Source organism: Rana temporaria, chromosome 3 (assembly GCF_905171775.1).
Source record: "Rana temporaria chromosome 3, aRanTem1.1, whole genome shotgun sequence".
In the NCBI taxonomy this organism is placed as follows: domain Eukaryota; kingdom Metazoa; phylum Chordata; class Amphibia; order Anura; family Ranidae; genus Rana; species Rana temporaria.
Genome location: NC_053491.1, coordinates 151,805,728 through 151,824,067, shown reverse-complemented (window position 1 = coordinate 151,824,067; position 18,340 = coordinate 151,805,728).

Sequence of the window (18,340 nt, the reverse complement as noted above, 5' to 3'; positions counted from 1 at the left end):
GGGGTTCCGCGGGTTATCAATTTTTTTTTATATATTATTCTTGCGCTCCTACCTTTAGCACCCCTGCACCAGTGTGTCCCACTCCTTTAGCCGCCGTAATCTGTATTCTCGAGGAAACAATATTTTATAAAAACGAGCGATGTGCGTTTCCATTTTAACTGCGGGCACTGTGAAGCCTACAGGGTAGTCTTCCGGGATACGCCGTCAACACTACACGCTTGCTCAGTCACGTGACCCGCGAGATATCGCGAGATTAGAGCACAGCGCGTCTCCTGGGATTCTCAGCACTTAATCCCAGGAGACATAGCATAGCGCTGGTCGGGGGAAAAGGATCATACACGCCCACTCCCCGTGGGGAATTTTGATTGACAGGACACAGAAGGCAGCAGTACAAAGGTAACAATGGCGATTAAAAAAAAACGTTGATTATTTCTTGTCTATGGATAGTAGTTGACTTCACCCGAAGTGAAAATTTAGGGTGAACCTCCGCTTTAAGCATGGCATCTGGAGAATGTATGATGTATCATGATTCACCATTGATAAACCACAAGTGGCAAACATAACGGTGGAAGACCCCCCCGAAAGAAAATTTGGGGAAACAAAACAACATACAAGCGTAAAGATGGACCAATATCCCCCCATGAAGCAGGACATATTTATTAAAAGTTCTCAACCATCTTACTCAACAAAGCAAAGGCGGAGGGAAGATTAAACTGCTATCTTATAACACATCTCCCAGGTGGTATGGTAAATTTGGAGATCTATTGGCAAAAAATAGCAAATACCATACTTTTAACATACAAATTAACTGTTCCACCAGGAACAACTGCTAGAGCTAAAGTATTTAACTGATAATAAAAATATTTGAATAATGCCTATGCCTTTAAAAGTGTATAGCATGTCAGCCTAAACGCTGAATTAATTAGCCTTGATAACATAATATAATATATTTATTCGATTTTAGCACCACTACTAGAAAATTAGTACTGAAAAAATACTGAATAATTAGGATTTGCACTATTAAACAGTTACACAAATGAGCTTGTAATGGATTTATTTAAAAATGTTAATTGCTCTTTTCACTTGTACTTTGCTTGTAATCTTCATCTGATTTCCCTAAGTAATTTTTTCCATGAGGCAAATGACCTTGAGACAAGTCTGCCACTGATTACCTTTGTTTGTACTTACTGAGAAGCCAATGTTTAGGACTTTCACTTGATAATAGAAATCAGATACGGGAACCATTTTGCAATGGTTTGCTAAATCACCTCAGCAGAAAGTGAGCAGTAAAGTTTTAGTGGAGTGTAGTCAATCTGTATAGCATCCAATTATCACTGTAGGCTGGTCATTTCTGAAAATAAAGCAATTTCTGCAATGCATCATATTTATGCAGGAAAAATCCAAGAATAGCTCAGTTATATCTACACTGATGCAAAGCAGCTTCATTTCAACTAGCCATTCACTTTCAGTTAAAGGTTTATTAAACTGAAATTGTTCTATCAGGATGTGTAATTACTAATTAGTGATGAGTGAATCAATAAAAAATCAAAAAATCAGGCAAACTGATGTTTTTTGTTTCACCTGACTACATAGCATATTTGTCAAATCTTTATAAAATTATATAATTTATTAATTATGATTGCCTAATACAGATCAGGCAAATCTGAGTTCAAAAATATACAACGGGTAAAATACCGTATTTATCGCGGTATAACGCTCTCCCGCGTATACCGCGCACCCCTAAAGTTGCCCCGAATCCTGTGGAAAAAATTTTTTTTTTTGTACTTACAGTTTTGGTGTCTTGCGCGGCGTCCATTGGCGGCCTCGTCGGGTCTGGCGTCCGTCTGCGGCTTTGGGTGTCCTCTTCGTCGGGTCCGGCGTCCTTCTGCGGCTTCGGGTGTCCACTTCGTCGGGTCCGGCGTCCGTCTGCGGCTTCGGGTGTCCTCTTCGTCGGGTCCGGCATCCTTCTGCGTCCTCGCGTCCTCCCCGCTCGTTTCCCGCGCCGAGTTTGAATACTGCGCCGACATATACAGAGCGCAGTACACTCGTGTATTGTCGGGCAGGCTCGGCAACTCTCGCGCTGACGTCCTATACGTCCAGGACGTGAGCGCGGAAGGAGCCGAGACTGCCCGACTATACCCGAGTGTACTGCGCTCGGTATATGTCGGCGCAGTATTCAAACTCGGCGCGGGAAAGCGGGTATCGGCGTATACCGCGCACCCACGATTTTTCCCTGATTTTCAGGGCAAAAAAGTGCGCGGTATATGCTGATAAATACGGTAAGTATTGAACACATCACCATTTTTCTAGGTAAATATATTTCTAAAGGTGCTATTGACATGAAATGTTCACCACATGGTCAGTAACAACCCATGCAATCCTTACATACAAAGAAACAAAAACAAATAGGTTCAGAAATTAAGTTATGTTTAATAAAATGGAATGACACAGGAAAAAAAGAAAGAAAGGAGCAAAAAGGCATGGAAAGCCACAAGACCAGCTGAAATCTATCAATAATTAAAAAGCAATCCTTTGTCAGTGCAAATTAATATCAGCTGGTTCAGTCTCAACTGATGGCCTATAGAAACATCTTCACAAAAACAGGCTTCACAGCCTAATGCCTAGTACACACAATCGGTTTTCCCAACGGTCAAAAGACCGCTGGGAAAACCGAGAACTGGCTCGGTTCCTTTTCCCTTGTACACACGGACGGTTTTCCCGACAGGAAAACTGCCAGGAGAACTTTGGTCAGGAAAACCGGCCGTGTGTATGCTCCCTCGCTGTGTTTCCCATAGGAAAACTATGGGAAATAGATTCGTGTCGAGAAAAAAGAAAACATGTTCTCATTTTTTAAACCACAGTTTTCCTGTCGGGAAAACTGCTAAGGAGCATACACACGACCGGTTTTCCCAGTCAAAGGAAAACATGACAGTTTTCCCGATGGGTACTAGGCATTATTGTTGTAAAACCTACTAATGACATTGGTTACAAAAGGATTTCCAAACTTTTTTCCAAACTTTTGAATGTTCCAGTGAGCACTGTTGAGACCATAATCCGTAAGTGGAAAGAACATTTTGATTATAAACCCACTGTATTATTTTTTACTACTTTTATTTAGCTCGGGTTTAGTCAACCATGGAGAGGTGAAGAGCTTCTTGAACAACTTTGAATTGATCAAAGATCACCAGACTGTTTTTTTTTTTTTTTAGATAACCTAACAAGGACCTATTAAAAAATATTTAAGGTTTGAAGAGTTCAGGGTTCAGTAGTAAGCAATGCCAAATTCAGGGGCTATGAGTAAGTAACACACAGCTCAGAGGTCAGTAGTAAATATCACAGAGTGCAGGAGTAAGAAGTAAATAATGCAGAGTTCAGAGGTCAGCAGTATGTAACACAGAGTGCAGGGGGCAGGTAGTAGATATTGCACAGTGCAGTAGTACAAGCACACAGTTCAGAAGTCAGAAGTAACTAACATACATCTTCTCCCACATGCAAAGATTCCTTACAAACTTCTAGTACAAACACCTAGCAACTTAACCTCCCTGGCGGTATGATTCTGTCTGGAATTACGTACCAAAAGCGGTACATTTATTTTGCAAGGAAATTTGGCGTTTTATACTGTAGGCCTGTAATTTTTTGAAATAACTCACTTAAATCTGACCAAGCAAGAGTCTTGTAGGCATCCCGGGTATGATTTTTTTTTAAAACAAAATTATAAATTATAATATAATAAATAATTATAAATAATTATAACAAATAATAATATAATTATAATAAAAATTATTCAATAATGTAATCAACTCAAAATCACTGAAATTTGCTCAGTTGCAGAATTGTCGCTGTCATTATTTTTATTTTTTTATGACGAATTTCCCCACAAATCGCTATCGCACATTTCTGCAAGTGATTATAATTTATTATCGCTGTTTTCTAGCTGATCTAAAACCATTTTTGACATAAAGGGACACTTTTGGACAATCTACAGTTTTTAGGCAGAAATGACATTTTTTATTTTTATAAAAGTACATGCAGGACACTGGGCAGACCACTAGGGACAAGGGGGGGGGGGTGTATTTTTTACATACAGTACTGTAATCTATAAGATTACAGTATACTGTATGTAAAGTGTTTGTTTACTTTTTTGAATTTGGCGCCGTTCTCCGTCCCCGTGCGTCGTAACGTCGCAGGGAACGGAGATCGGCGGCACACGGGGACTGTGAATCGAGCGAGGAGGTCCCGCTCGCTCACACAGCGGGGTGGCATCGCTGGATCCAGGGACAAGGTGAGTAATTTGCCCGTGGATCCAGCAAAAGGTAAGCCGCGCCGCTGCACGTCCACTCCGAGCGTGACTCGGGGATACCGATTTTAGCATTGAAAACCAACCCCGAGTCACGCTCGGGTTTACCGTCAGGGGGGTTAAGTTAACAGCTTCAGCCCTGTAAGATTTTACCCCCTTCCTGACCAGAGCACTTTTTACAATTTGGCACTGCGTCGTTTAAACTGACAACTGCGTGGTCGTTCAACGATGTACCCAAACACAATTTGCATCTTTTTTTTACCACAAATAGTGCTTTCTTTTGATGGTATTTTACCACCTCTGCGGTTTTTTTTTTTTTTCGCTTTAAACAAAAAAGAGCAACAATTTTGAAAAAATATATATTTTTTTATTTTTTGCTACAATAAATATCCCCAAAACAAATTTCTTCATCAGTTTAGGCCAATATATATTCTTCTACATATTTTTGGTAAAAAAAAAAATCACAATTAGCGTATATTGATTGGTTTGCGCAAAAGTTATAGTGTCTGTAAACTATGGGAAAGATTTATGGCATTTTTATGCCATTTTTTAAATTTTTGTTTCATTAGTAATGGCGCGGTGATCTGCAATTTTTAGTGGTTCTGCAACATTTTGGCAGACAGATCGGAGACTTTTAACACTTTTTTGGGACCATTGGCATTTATACAGTGATCAGTGCTATAAAAATGCACTGATTACTGTGTAAATGTCACTGACAGGGAAGGGGTTAACACTAGGGGACGATCAAGGGGTTAAATGTGTGTTCCCTCAGCATGTTCTAACTGTGTGGGTATGTGAGTGACTAGGAGAGAAGCCATATCCCTTTTCCAACTTAGTAGGAAAAAAAATATGGCTCCTCTCCTCTGACAGCACACGGATTTGTGTGTTTACACACTCAAATCCAAGTGCTGGCGCTTGTGCACGCAATTGCACGTGGCCAGCGGCGATCGTGCCTGCCGGGCACGAGCATCCGGTCCCCCGCTATGCAGCGAGGAGAGACATTAGGCCGCAGTATATCTGCGTGGCACAGTCGACAGGTGGTTAAAAAATCAACCACAGCACATCTCCCCACCCTGTAAAATTCAGTCAATAGGCCTCAGATGCAGTGGTGCCTGGCAAAATGAGGGAAGTCCTCCTAGGTCCTCCTAGGTCTCTCACTCTGCGGTCTCCTATGACACCTATGCAATGCCCTTTGCCACTCTGATCTGAGATTGAGAAGCTGCAGGTAAGGTCAGGATAGCTGCCAACCCTCATGTTTCATTTTAAGGAATGCTATAAAATCCAATCTTAAAAGTAAAAAAGAATATGCCAAACATAGAAGTACATTTTACTGGTGTTTTATTTTCATGTAGAACCAAAGACAACCATACTCCCCCACTGGAGGTTGACATTAAGGTTTGGTGTGTGGCACATTTTTCTTTATGTTTATATATATATATATATATATATATATATATATATATATATATATGCATATCTTGCAATGTGACCACGAAATTCATAGGTTTCAAAGGAAGTGTATGAAAAATATAGAAAAAAAAAATACAAAAAAAAAAAATATTTTAGAAAGATTAGGGCTACCAAAAGAATGCAGAGGAACATGCAACTCTCATGATTTTAAATTATACTCCAGACAAGACTGACAGTACTGTTTGATTAGACACTGATGGCATGACGGATCCACTTTTGACACTTTCTGATGTTTCTGCTTCTTGTTCATGATGTTACTGAACAAATTGGCTAAACTCACTTGTGAATACGATTTGTATTAAAAACAAATGGGTTGATTGATAATAAAAACAAAAAACAAAGTCAAAACAGATATATTTAAAGCAGAGGTTCACCCAAAAATAAATTTTTAACATTACATTCAGCCGAATTGTCCTAATGACAATCGGCTGTTTTTTTTTTTCCGTACATACCGACTTGCACCGCCGCTTCCGGGTATGTCTTCTTCGGGACTGGGCGTTCCTATCTGATTGATAGGCTTCCGACCGTCGCATACAGCGCGTCACGAGTTGCCGAAAGAAGCCGAACGTCGGTGCGGCTCTATACGGCGTCTGCGCACCGACGTTCGGCTTCTTTCGGCAACTCGTGACGCTCGTGACACGCAGTATGCGACGGTCGGAAGCCTGTCAATCAGATAGGAACGCCCAGTTCCGCAGAAGACATACCCGGAAGCAGCGGTGAAAGTCGGTATGTATGGGGAAAAAAAAAAAAAACAGCCGATTGTCATTAGGACAACTCGGCTGAATGTAATGTTAAAAATGTATTTTTTTGGGTGAACCTCCACTTTAATGTCATAGACAAATAAAATATAGAACAGTGTAATAATTTAATGCTCACATGGACCTGTGTCATTCACTGTGCTAGAGTAAGGGCAATTCTAGGTGGTGCAGTAATCAAAATGAAATTCCAGCAGTATGATCATCCTGCTGAAATACATGCCATGCTGTGTTCTCCAACCTGCCCCACCTTAACAGCCTTGGTTGAGGTATGTCATTACAAGGTCAAAGCAGATACCTTTAATGTCATAGATAAATAAAATATAGAATAGTGTAAAAATTGTGATGCACACAGCTCTGCTGAATTACATCATCCAATCATGTGCAATCAAAAATATGATTTTCTTCCCTTGCACGTGGTTAGGTACTCTTTGCAAAGTGAAGCCTTACTTAATTTGCAAAGCTCTGGAGCAACTGCACTTGCAGAGGGCAACTGTCTATTTGCTTTTAGTAAATAAACCCCAAAATGTGCCCAGACACACAGTTATGCGCAGAATTCCCATGAACCGTCCTAATGCATTTGCTCCTGCCCATGTGCGTGCACACATGCACACGCCGGCACGCACATCCGTGTACTCTAACTGGCACCAAGTGGCTATTTAAACAATAATGAGGCACTTGGACCTTGCCTTATGGTCTACGACATTGATGCATATCTGTTACTCATTCTGTATCTGATCTTCTGTTGCCGATATGACTTGACCACGCTTGAGCTTTGCCTGTATCTATCCATGGCTTGCATCTGCACTACATCTTTGCCTGCTCCTCCTCCTACTTGCCTCACCCATGCTGACTTTGGCTGGAACTTTGACTAGTCTTCTGCCTGCTGCTTTGCTCCTGATCTGCCTGCTAGTACCTGACCTGGCTTGCCTGACCCTGCTATACTCCCTGAACCCATGGCTATCTTCTGTACTCAGACATCTGCAGCCTGCCAAGTGCCTGTATTCTGAATGCCAGTGACCAGCTAACATGCCATTCGTGCTGTCTAGCATCCACAGTCCAGCCTGCATTTGAGTACGCATGTATGATTTATCCGCATCTGACAATGCAGAACTGTCTGGCGTCGTGCCACTCCATGCTCTCGTGCCTCCTGGTAAAATATATGGGGTACTGAGCAGGAGGTGTAAGGACGACTATCTCTTCACATCAGGCTCCATCACATTCACTGTAGTAGAGTAATGCCGCGTACACACTATCATTTTTCGGCATGAAAAAAACGATGTTTTTAAAAATGTCATTTAAAATGATCGTGTGTGGGCTACACATAATTTTTCGGCTTCTGAAAAAAGACAAAAAAAAAAATTTGAACATGCTGCATTTTTTAACGTCGTTTTAAAAAATTTTGTTTTTCGGGTTTAAAAAAATTATCGTGTGTACGCGGCATAAGAGCAATTCTTGGTGGTGTGTAATAAAAACATGCTCCTTGAAATTCCAGCAGTATGACCTGCACCACATTTACAGCTTTGGTTGAGCCATGTCATCATTGTTTCTGTTGGATTCTTAATATAAATAAATTGAAACAAATTATAGTTTGGGTTATCTGGGGTAGGGTATTTATTAAAGCAAAACTAACTAAAGGTGAAGCTGTCCTTTAAAGAGTCATTAAACCTAGACTATGAAAATCTCTCATTACATGCTATATAACTCCATCGTAAAAGTTCATATAAAAGCAAAGGAGAAGGCCTCAGAAAATACAAGGCTGAGGGATCATCATCCAAATTTACAAAGAATGCAACAAGAAATGTAAGGGTGCAATCAGGGCAGCTAAGATAGAACACGAAAGGTACATAGAGGAGGAGAGTAACAAAAATCCCAAGAAATTCTTTAAGTATATAATATAAAGTATAAAGTATATAAATAGTAAAAGAAGGAGGTCAGATCATATTTGCCCCATAAAGAATGATGAAGAATGATGAAGGGAATCTGATTGCTAAGGATGGAGAGATGGAAAAGGTATTGAATTTGTTCTTCACAAGAGAAACAGGTGGCTTCAGTAACTAAAACTGCAAAGTTTATCCTCATGACACGTTACAGGAAGCACCCTCGTGGCTAAAAGAGGATAGAATTAGGAGTAGACTTAAAAAACGTAACATTAATAAGTCACCGGGGCCAGATGACTTGCACTGGAGGGTCCTTAAGGAACTCATTCAAATAATTGCCAGACCATTGTTTCTAATTTTTACGAACAGTCTACTGACTGATATGGCACCAGAAGATTGGAGAAAAGCCAATGTAGCACCTATATTTAAAAAAGGACCAAGATATATCCCTGGGAATTATAGACCAGTCAGCCTAACATCAATAGTTTGCAGACTCTTGGAGGCGATGATAAGGGACTATATACAAGATTTTAGTAATGAAAACTATCATTAGCGGTAATCAGCATGGATTTATGAAGAATCATTCTTGCCAAACCAATCTATTAACCTTCTATGAGGAGGTGAGCTTCCATCTAGATAAAGGATACGTGTTGGATATGGATTTTGCAAAGGCATTTGATACAGTTCCCCATACATGTTTACTGTACAAACTAAGGTCTGTCAGCATGGACCAAACTGTGAGTACATGGATTGAAAACTGGCTACAGGGGTGAGTTCAGAGAGTAGAGATAAATGGTGAGTACTCGGAAAGTGGGGTCCCCCAGGTTTCTGCCCTGGGACCATTCATATTCAATTTATTCATAAACGACCTGGAGGATAGGATAAACAGCTCAATATCAGTATTTGCGGACGATACTAAGCTAAGCAGGGCAATAATTTCTCTGCAGAATGTGGAAACCTTGCAAGAAGATCTAAACAAATTAATGGGGTGGGCAAATGCATGGAACATTAGGTTCAATATAGAAAAATAAATAAGTAAAATAATGCATATGGGTGGCAAAAACATGAAGGCAATCTACTCACTAGGGGGTGAACCTCTGGAGGAATCTAGGATTGAAAAGGATCTGGGGGTCCTATTAGATGACAGGCTCAGCAATGGTATGCAATGCCAAGCTGCTGCAAGCAAAGCCAGCAGAATCTTAGCATGCATTAAAAAGGGGATTAACTCCAGAGATAAAACGATAATTCACCCACTCTACAACACTCTGGTCTGGCCGCACCTAGAGTATGCCATCCAGTTCTGGGCACCAGTCCTCAGGAAGGATGTAGGAACAAAGATTGTCTCTGGACAGCCGCACTCTGAACAAATTGTAGCCTTTTATTAAAAGAAGGACAGCACTACAAGTCACAGCAAAATAAACTAAAATCTGGTGTTCTGACGCGTTTCGCACTGAAACTAGTGCTTAGTCATAGCCTGCACCTGAGTTGTTTACAATGGAGGATATTCATCTGGGTTCCCACCTGGAGCGGCTATTCCCCTTTCCTCCTCAGGAAGGATGTGCTAGAACTGGAGAGAGTCCAGAGAAGGGCAACAAAGCTAATTAATTGACTGGAGCATTTCAGCTACGGGGAAAGACTGCAAGCACTGAACTTATTCTCTTTGGAGATGAAAAGCTTGAGAAGGGATATGATTTCAATGTACAAATACTGTACTGGTGACCCCACAATAGGGATAAAACTTTTCTGCAAAAGGGAATTTAAAAAGACATGCGTCCAATTCCTTAAAATTAGAAGAGAAGCAGTTTAACCTTAAACTGTGTGGAGGGTTCTTTACTGTAAGAGCAGTAAGGATGTGAAATTCTCTTCCACAGACAATGGTTTCAGCAGGAAGCATAGATAATAATAAAAAAAACTATTACATAGGCACCTGAACGACCATAACATACAGGGATATACAATGTAATACTGACATAAAAGCACACACACAGGTTGGACTTGATGGACTTGTGTCTTTTTTCAACCTCACCAACTATAACTATGTAACACAATTTTCATATTCACAAAGCCACTAAAGCATTTGTTTTGTGTACAGTGAAATATGCCTGGCTGACCCTGTCATTATCTGTCTCTCCTATCCTCTGTGTGTCTCCACGGAAGGCTGAAATTGTGTAAACCAGCTGGTGTCCTCTACAGAACAAACTCCATTTCAGGTTACTTCTAAGTTCTTAACTTCCCCCTTTTTCTTATCTGTGCAGCCCACATGATTATAGAGGCACACATGTGGGTGTATACAGTGGTAAATAACACTTCCCCTCTTCTCCTCCTATTGCTAGACACTATGAGCTAGATTCACGTAGCTCAACGTATATTTTGGCCGGCGTAGTGCATCTCATATGCGCTACGCCGACGTAAAATAGGGTGCCCAGACCAGTATTCACAAAGATCTGGCGCCATACGTTGCGCCGGCGTAGTGTAAATAGGCAGGCGTAAGCCCGCCTAATTTAAATGTGGATGGTAGTGGGCGTGTTTTATCCAAATTAGCCGTGACCCCATGTAAATGTTTTCACGAACGAATGGCGCATGGGTGCGCATGCTCAGTCACTTCGCATATACTCCCTAAGATACGTCGGCTCAATGCTTTCGACGTGAACGTAACCTACGCACAGCCCCATTCACGTACCACTTACGTAAACGACGTAAAATTTGACGGCTGTTCTGACGTCCATACCTTAACATTGGCTGCGCCTCATATAGCAGGATTAACGTTACGCCGGACGTAAGCCTTACGTAAACGGCGTAGCGGGCGCAAGTATGTTCGTGAATCGGCGTATCTAGGTCATTTACATATTCTACGTGTAAGGCCTCGTACACACGACCAAACATGTCTGCTGAAACTGGTCCGCGGACCAGTTTCCGCGGACATGTTCGGTCATCTGTACGGCCGACCGGACCGGATTCCCGGCCTAGCAGACAGGTTTCCAGCGGACAAATGTTTCTTAGCATGCTAAGAAACATGTCCTCTGGAACCATGTCCGTCGGACATGTCCGATGGTTAGTACAACTCATCGGACATGTCCGCTCGGCCGAAAGCCCTCGCATGCCTCAAAGTGATTGACCTTCCAGGGTCGCGCACGTCGCCACGACATCGTCGCGACCACGTCACCGCGTTCGCTGTCCGCGGGGATTTTGGACTGATGGTGTGTACACACATCAGACCAAAAATCCGGCAGCGGACATGTCCGATGAAAACGGTCTGGCGGACCGTTTTCATCGGACCGTCCGACCGTGTGTACAAGGCCTGAATCTACGGAAGCGCCCCTAGCGGCCAGCATAAATATGCACCCTAGATACGACGGCATACTAACACTTACGTCGGTCGGGGGAAGCTGTAATTCAGGCGTATCTAGCTCCCAGAATGGCACGCATAGATACGACGGCGCATCTTTCTACTTACGCGGCGTATCTATAGATACGCCGACGTAAAGCAATGCTGAATCTAGCTCTATGGGGGCAGGATATCATATGCTGATTGATTACATTCACTAAGAAACTCACAAAAATGCTTAGTTGTAACATAAATCAGTATTAAATATATCAAATGTAACTGCTAATACTGGTGAAGTAAAAAAGGAGCCTTGGGTGAGATGCTGTCTGTACAAAATGAAAGCTAGTGTCAGTCATCTCTGATAAAGATTTAGTGGGAGCTATAAAACAGTTATTTGATATCTATACTCTAGATTGAATCGTTCTTTTGAAACTTTTTTTTTTAAGTCATGTGACTGGCACAGCACCAATCAGGGCTGGCCAGACACAGACTCATACTGTGGAGAGCATACATCAGCAGAGTAATAAATGCCCCTTCTAAAGATCTTTCCCTACAGATGCCGAAGAACAAGCAAAGATCATGGGACCACACAACAGCGCTACGGGATCAAGGCATTTAGAGGATTAAAAAAAATACAGTGGCATTAAATATATGATTTATGTAAATTAATTATGGCAATTAACACTTCTCTGTTTAGTATCACTTTAAGTCTGTGGGTGATATTAGATTCACACCAGGAGTGATATATAACAGTAAAGATGAAGCATACTGAGGTCTGTAAGTCTCTGTGAATGAACTTTCTGAATAGATGATGAGAAACATATCTGCAAAAGATTTTCACTGGAAATCTGTAAAGAAGTCAAACTATATTGTAATAATCAATGGATGTATTCTTTAAAAGTTCTGAACTGCACCTGCTTTTAGTGCCCATTTGAATCACTTTGCTTTAAAAGAGGGTTTATAACAATTTCACTGGCAGATGGTTAATTTTCAGTTTCACATGAATCAGTGAATTTAAAATAAAACCTGATCACTTGAGCAGAATAAAGAAGGTCCTGGACATAATCACTAAAATCTGATTGTAAACGAGAATTACTTTATGCAGCATTTCTGCCAAATCATCTTCCTTGTGTAATTCCTTGCAAATGCCATACCCTTTCAGAATACTTTGTCAGATAGATCGGAAATACACATTGCTTGCAGAACAAAAAAAATGTTTAACACAATGTATTCGAAAAGACCAAATTCCTTAAGCTATTTTTCTGATAATAGTCACTGCAGAGGAATGAAAAAGATCATGTTCTGTTAATGCATTCCATGCCTAATTAAAATATATTCTCCCAGCCTTATGACAGAAGTGGTAGATGTTATATATCGTATAGTGTATTAGTATATAGTATATTATATAATTTTTGAGTTTTGTTTATGTATTTAGGGAAACCCAACATCACCAGATTTGGGAAAAATTCAATCCATTGAATATTATAGCTACGTTCCTGTTTTAGATTATCTTTGAGGAAGTGTGTTTTTATTTTTAAGGGTAATGGCTTTCTTGTTTGAAATTAATTTCTATGGGATGTTAGATGAATGGCATAAATGATAAAAAGCAAAGGAGTGGCAAAATGACTCAATTGGCATTTAATGAGTTTTCACATGGCATTGTAGACCCCACGAGCACTCCTTTAACCAAATGATAACAAAACCACCTGAAATAAAAACGTTAATTAAATGAAACAACAAAAAACAACCATTATGAAAAATATTAGAACATGGCCATTTATTGGGGTTAAAAGCATATCATTTTTTTTTTTTTGGGGTCGAATGGGTGAATGGGTTTGGAAGAAAGTAGGAACATGGGCGTGTGATTGTGAATGTTGGAGTATATTTTAATGATAAAGAAGCTAATGGATATTAACCAAGGCTCTGTAGTTTGAATAACCAGATGGAACAAATGTATATTGTAATAAATCTTGTATAAATCCAATACTTTATATATATATATATATATATATATATATATATATATATATATATATATATATATATATATATATATATATATATATACACACACATACATAAATAAATACATAAATAAATATATATATATATATATATATATATATATATATATATATATATATATAGATATATAAATAAAAAATCAATAAAGAGAAATTGAAAACAAAAGCATATAAGTAAAATCATGAATCTTTCTTTAAACTTTATAACCGTAAACAAACCAATCATTTATTTGAATTACAACACTCAATCACCAAAGACTCGAGTTGGACATAACAGTCCAATAAAGTCTTTAATATCCATGACAAAGGAAAGGGAAGACGGGAGAGCTTGTCTTGATTGAAGGTCTAATTGATGAAAAAACACCACAGGGAGAAGATATTTAACGGGGAGTGTGAATTTAACACAGCGTGCTAGGGGATCGCAAGTTCATGGGGCCACTGTGTAATACTTGTGGCCCTGACATGATGTTTTGAAGCACTAAAAAGCCTCCACTGCTCTCTCCTATGTCTTGATGCTTCCCCACAACTTTTTATTAGAAATATGTGAATGCGTCTGGGCTTGGATTGAGGGCTGCATGATTATCAAAACCATCACGAAGGAAGAACATTGCAAACCTCTTTGAAGTCTATAGATGTGAATTTTGAAAATCAGTTCTGGTCATTTTCAAAGCTATTATTATCTTTATTATTATTATTATTATTGTACAGGATTTATTTAGTGGCAACCGTTTGAGCAGCTCTCTACAAAATGGAGGGAAACAGTACAGTTACAATACAATTCATTACAAGAGGAATCAGACGGCGCTGCCTGTTAAAGCTTACAATCCAATATGCAAGGGATTGTAAAAAAAAAGAACACGGGGAGCTGAGCATTGCCAGGGGGTACACATACTGATACAAATACATTTAAAAAAATACCATATAGTGGGTTGAGGGTGACATGGGTGTTGCATGCAGTCTGTGCTGAGGGGTCTCTATTAGGTGGGTCAGTCTGTGCTGGGGGAGTTTATACCGAGGGGTTTGTGCTGTGAGGTTCACATGTACTGATGGGTCTGTGTGGAGGGTGTCAGTTTGTGTTGGGAGTGGTGCCTGTACTAAGGGTTTTTTGCTGGGGTGTTTCCTCTAAGAGAATAGGGTGGGAGGGGGGATTTAGGGATGCTAGGAGAGATCTGTATTGTGGGGGATAAGGGTTCTGGGGGTGACTTGTACTGGGGAGAAGGGGTAATTTTGTCTGTACTCTGGAAATTGGCCTGTGTGTTACACATTCCTGACTCCTGCATTATAGACACTTGGGGAAATTTATCAAAAAGAGTGCAGGCAGAATCTAGAGCAGCTGTGATTCTAGATAACATTTTCAAAGCTTAACTGAACAAGCTGAAGATAGATGCTGATTGGTTACCATGCACAGCTGCTTCAGATTCTGTCTGCTCATTTTTTGATAAATCCCTCTCATTGTACTTTATATTCCATACTACTGACTACTGCACTCTTAGTACATTACTCCTGAAGTTCTTCTTAAGGTAGGCTATGTGTAGAAAAGCATATGTGTGTTAGTCTCTCATTTTGTGGCACAGTCATTGAAGCATGTTATGTGGGTAAAAGAACTGTGGCATATGTGGGCTGTATATAGGGGGAGTAGGCTCAGATTTTATTTAACTATGCCCTTTAAGCCCCTCCCACTGATTTGGCCATACCCAGAACAAAGTGTGGTGTGCTGAGCAGACAGCTTTGCTTCGTTTTCCTTTTTTAAGGGTGAGAAGGTAAAAGAAAATATCAGCCCCAGGTGCCAGATGTGCTAGGTATGGCACTGTCTGGGTGAGCTTTGAAAATCACTTGCAATTTTTTATTTATTTTTTATATAGTGACTTACTTGCTGAAACCCACATATCTTTAGTGTTAATTTTCTGTTGTTGATCCTATAACATCTGCCACGTTGTATCTTAACCGCTTCCGGGCCACCCCATATACATTTACTGCGGCAGGGTGTCCTGGCTGCGCAAAATCACGTACCTGTTTAGGGGGTCACGCGCCACCAGTGCGCTGCTCCCGCTGTGGTTGGACACAGTGTGTTCACAGGAGAGACGGACCAGCCGTCTGCCTGTGTAAACAAGGCAAATGGCGGATCTTTCAGGAAGGAAAAGAGAGATCCTGTGATTCAGCCAAGTTGAATCATGGATCTCTCTTTTTCCTCAGTGTGACACTGCCACACACAGTTAATAAGCACCTCCCTAGGGTACATTTAACTCTTTGATCGCCCCTTCCATGCGAGTGCCATTTATACAGTTTTCAGTGCATCAGTGCACTGATCACTGTATTGGTGTCACTGGTCCCCAAAAAGTGTCACTCAGTGTCAGATTTGTCCGCAGCAATGTCGCAGTCAAGCTAAAAAAAATTGCAGATTGCCGCCATTACCAGTAAAACAATAAAAACATAAATAAAAGTCCTTAAATCTATTCCATAGTTTATAGACGCTATAACTTTTGCGCAAAACAATCAATATACGCTTAATGGGATTAGTTTTACCAAGAATATGTAGAAGAATACATATTGACCTAAATTGATAAAGAAAATTGCATTTTTATTTTTTTGGGGGATATGTATTATAGCAGTAAGTAGAACAAAATTGTTTATTTTTCTAAATTGTCTCTTTTTTTGTTTATAGCACAAAAAAAGATGCAGAGGCGATCAAACACCACCAAAAGAAAGCTCTATTTGTGGGACATATAATTTTATTTGGGTACAGCGTCTCATGAAAATTTCAGTTAAAGCGATGCAGTGCAGTATCGCAAAAAATGACCTGGTCAGGAAGTGGGTAAAACCTGCTGAAGTGGTTTAGTTGCTATTTCACAAATACAAAGCAGTTCACAGTTTAACAATATATTTCTTGCAGTGTCTGTAAGTCAGATTGATTTTGGTATTTTATGGTGAAATCATTACCCGCACAAGATGAAGCATAATATGTGCCAGAAAAAAATATGTGGTCCAAGGCACCATAGGAAACAGGAGATTCTCCTGTATGTAATCTGTTGGCACTTGTCCCGCCCCCCCCTCCCCTCCGAGGCTGCAGATGGGCATCGATCAGGCTGCATTTATGGCAATGGCGAGACTGCATCCATGGCACTGATTGGGCTGCATTGATGGGCAATGACCCTTATTTTGCTTCACAGTTCTTTATTTACACTTTTTTTCCATGAAACTTCCTTCCTAAAGTGAAGGTGCGTGTTATATGCCGATAAATACAGTATATCCAAATAACACGCCCAAGCTCATCTCTTCACCACACACACAGCCACAAAGGCAGGAGAATTCTTGTTGGGCCGCAAACACACGTATACCAAATTTTAATGGTTCAAAGAATTTCAGAAAAATGGTCGGCCCTTACGCATGTTCACTTCATCAAATCTGGCCCTCTTTGAAAAAAGTTTGGACACCCCTGATATAAGGTATACAGTATTGCTTAATTGGGTTCCAACACAAAAGGGGGGAGTTAGTTCGGGACTTGGAATGAGAGGTGTATAACAAAGAGCAGTCTTAGCAAACAGTATTTTATTATGCCTTATGATATAATATAAAGCATACCTTTAATCACGGCAGGCCCGTAAACACACAGATCCACGGTCCTGTCAGAGGTGAGGAGACCGATGTGTGTTCCAGGTACAGAGGAACACAGATCGGTCTCCTCCCCTTGTGAGTCCCCTCCCCCTACAGTTAAAATCACTTCCAGAAATCATATTTAACCCTTTCAGCGCCCCCTAGTGTTAACACCTTCCCTGCCAGTCACATTTACACAGTAATCAGTGCAGTTTTATAGCACTAATCGCTATATAAATGTGAATGGTCCCAAAAATTTGTCTGCCGCAATGTCACGGTCACAATAAAAAAAATCACAGATCGCCGCCATTACTAGTAAAAAATTAAAATAAATAAAAATGCCATAATTCTATTCCCTATTGTGTAGATGCTAGAACTTTTGTGCAAAGCGATCAAATACGCTTATTGCGATTTTTTTTACCAAAAATATGTAGAAGAATACGTATCGGCCTAAACTGAGGAACACATTTTTTTTTAAAAAAAATTGTGATATTTATTAAATCAAAAAGTAAAAGATATTGTGTTTTTTTCAAAATTTTCGCTCTTCTTTTGTTTATAGCGCAAAAAACAAAAAACGGAAAAAACGCAGAGGTGATCAAATTATGTATAATATATTGCGCTGAGTATTAACTAAGATAATGTGAAAACCCCAAAGTATACATGATTCAATATATACAAGACCCACAAACAAAGGGAAAAAGACAATTAGTCCAGTGGATACACCAGAGTTTGGTGTATCCACTGGACTAATTGTCTTTTTCCCTTTGTTTGTGGGTCTTGTATATATTGAATCACGTATACTTTGGGGTTTTCACATTATCTTAGTTAATACTCAGCGCAATATATTATACATAATTTTCTGCACTATTTGTTTGACTTACATCATTTTATTGCTGCGTTTATTATTTGGTTATTTTGTTAATGGCATTTTTTTAAATATTTAATTAGCGCTGTAGTACCATTTTTCACATTTTTTACATTAGTCACTTTATCACTAT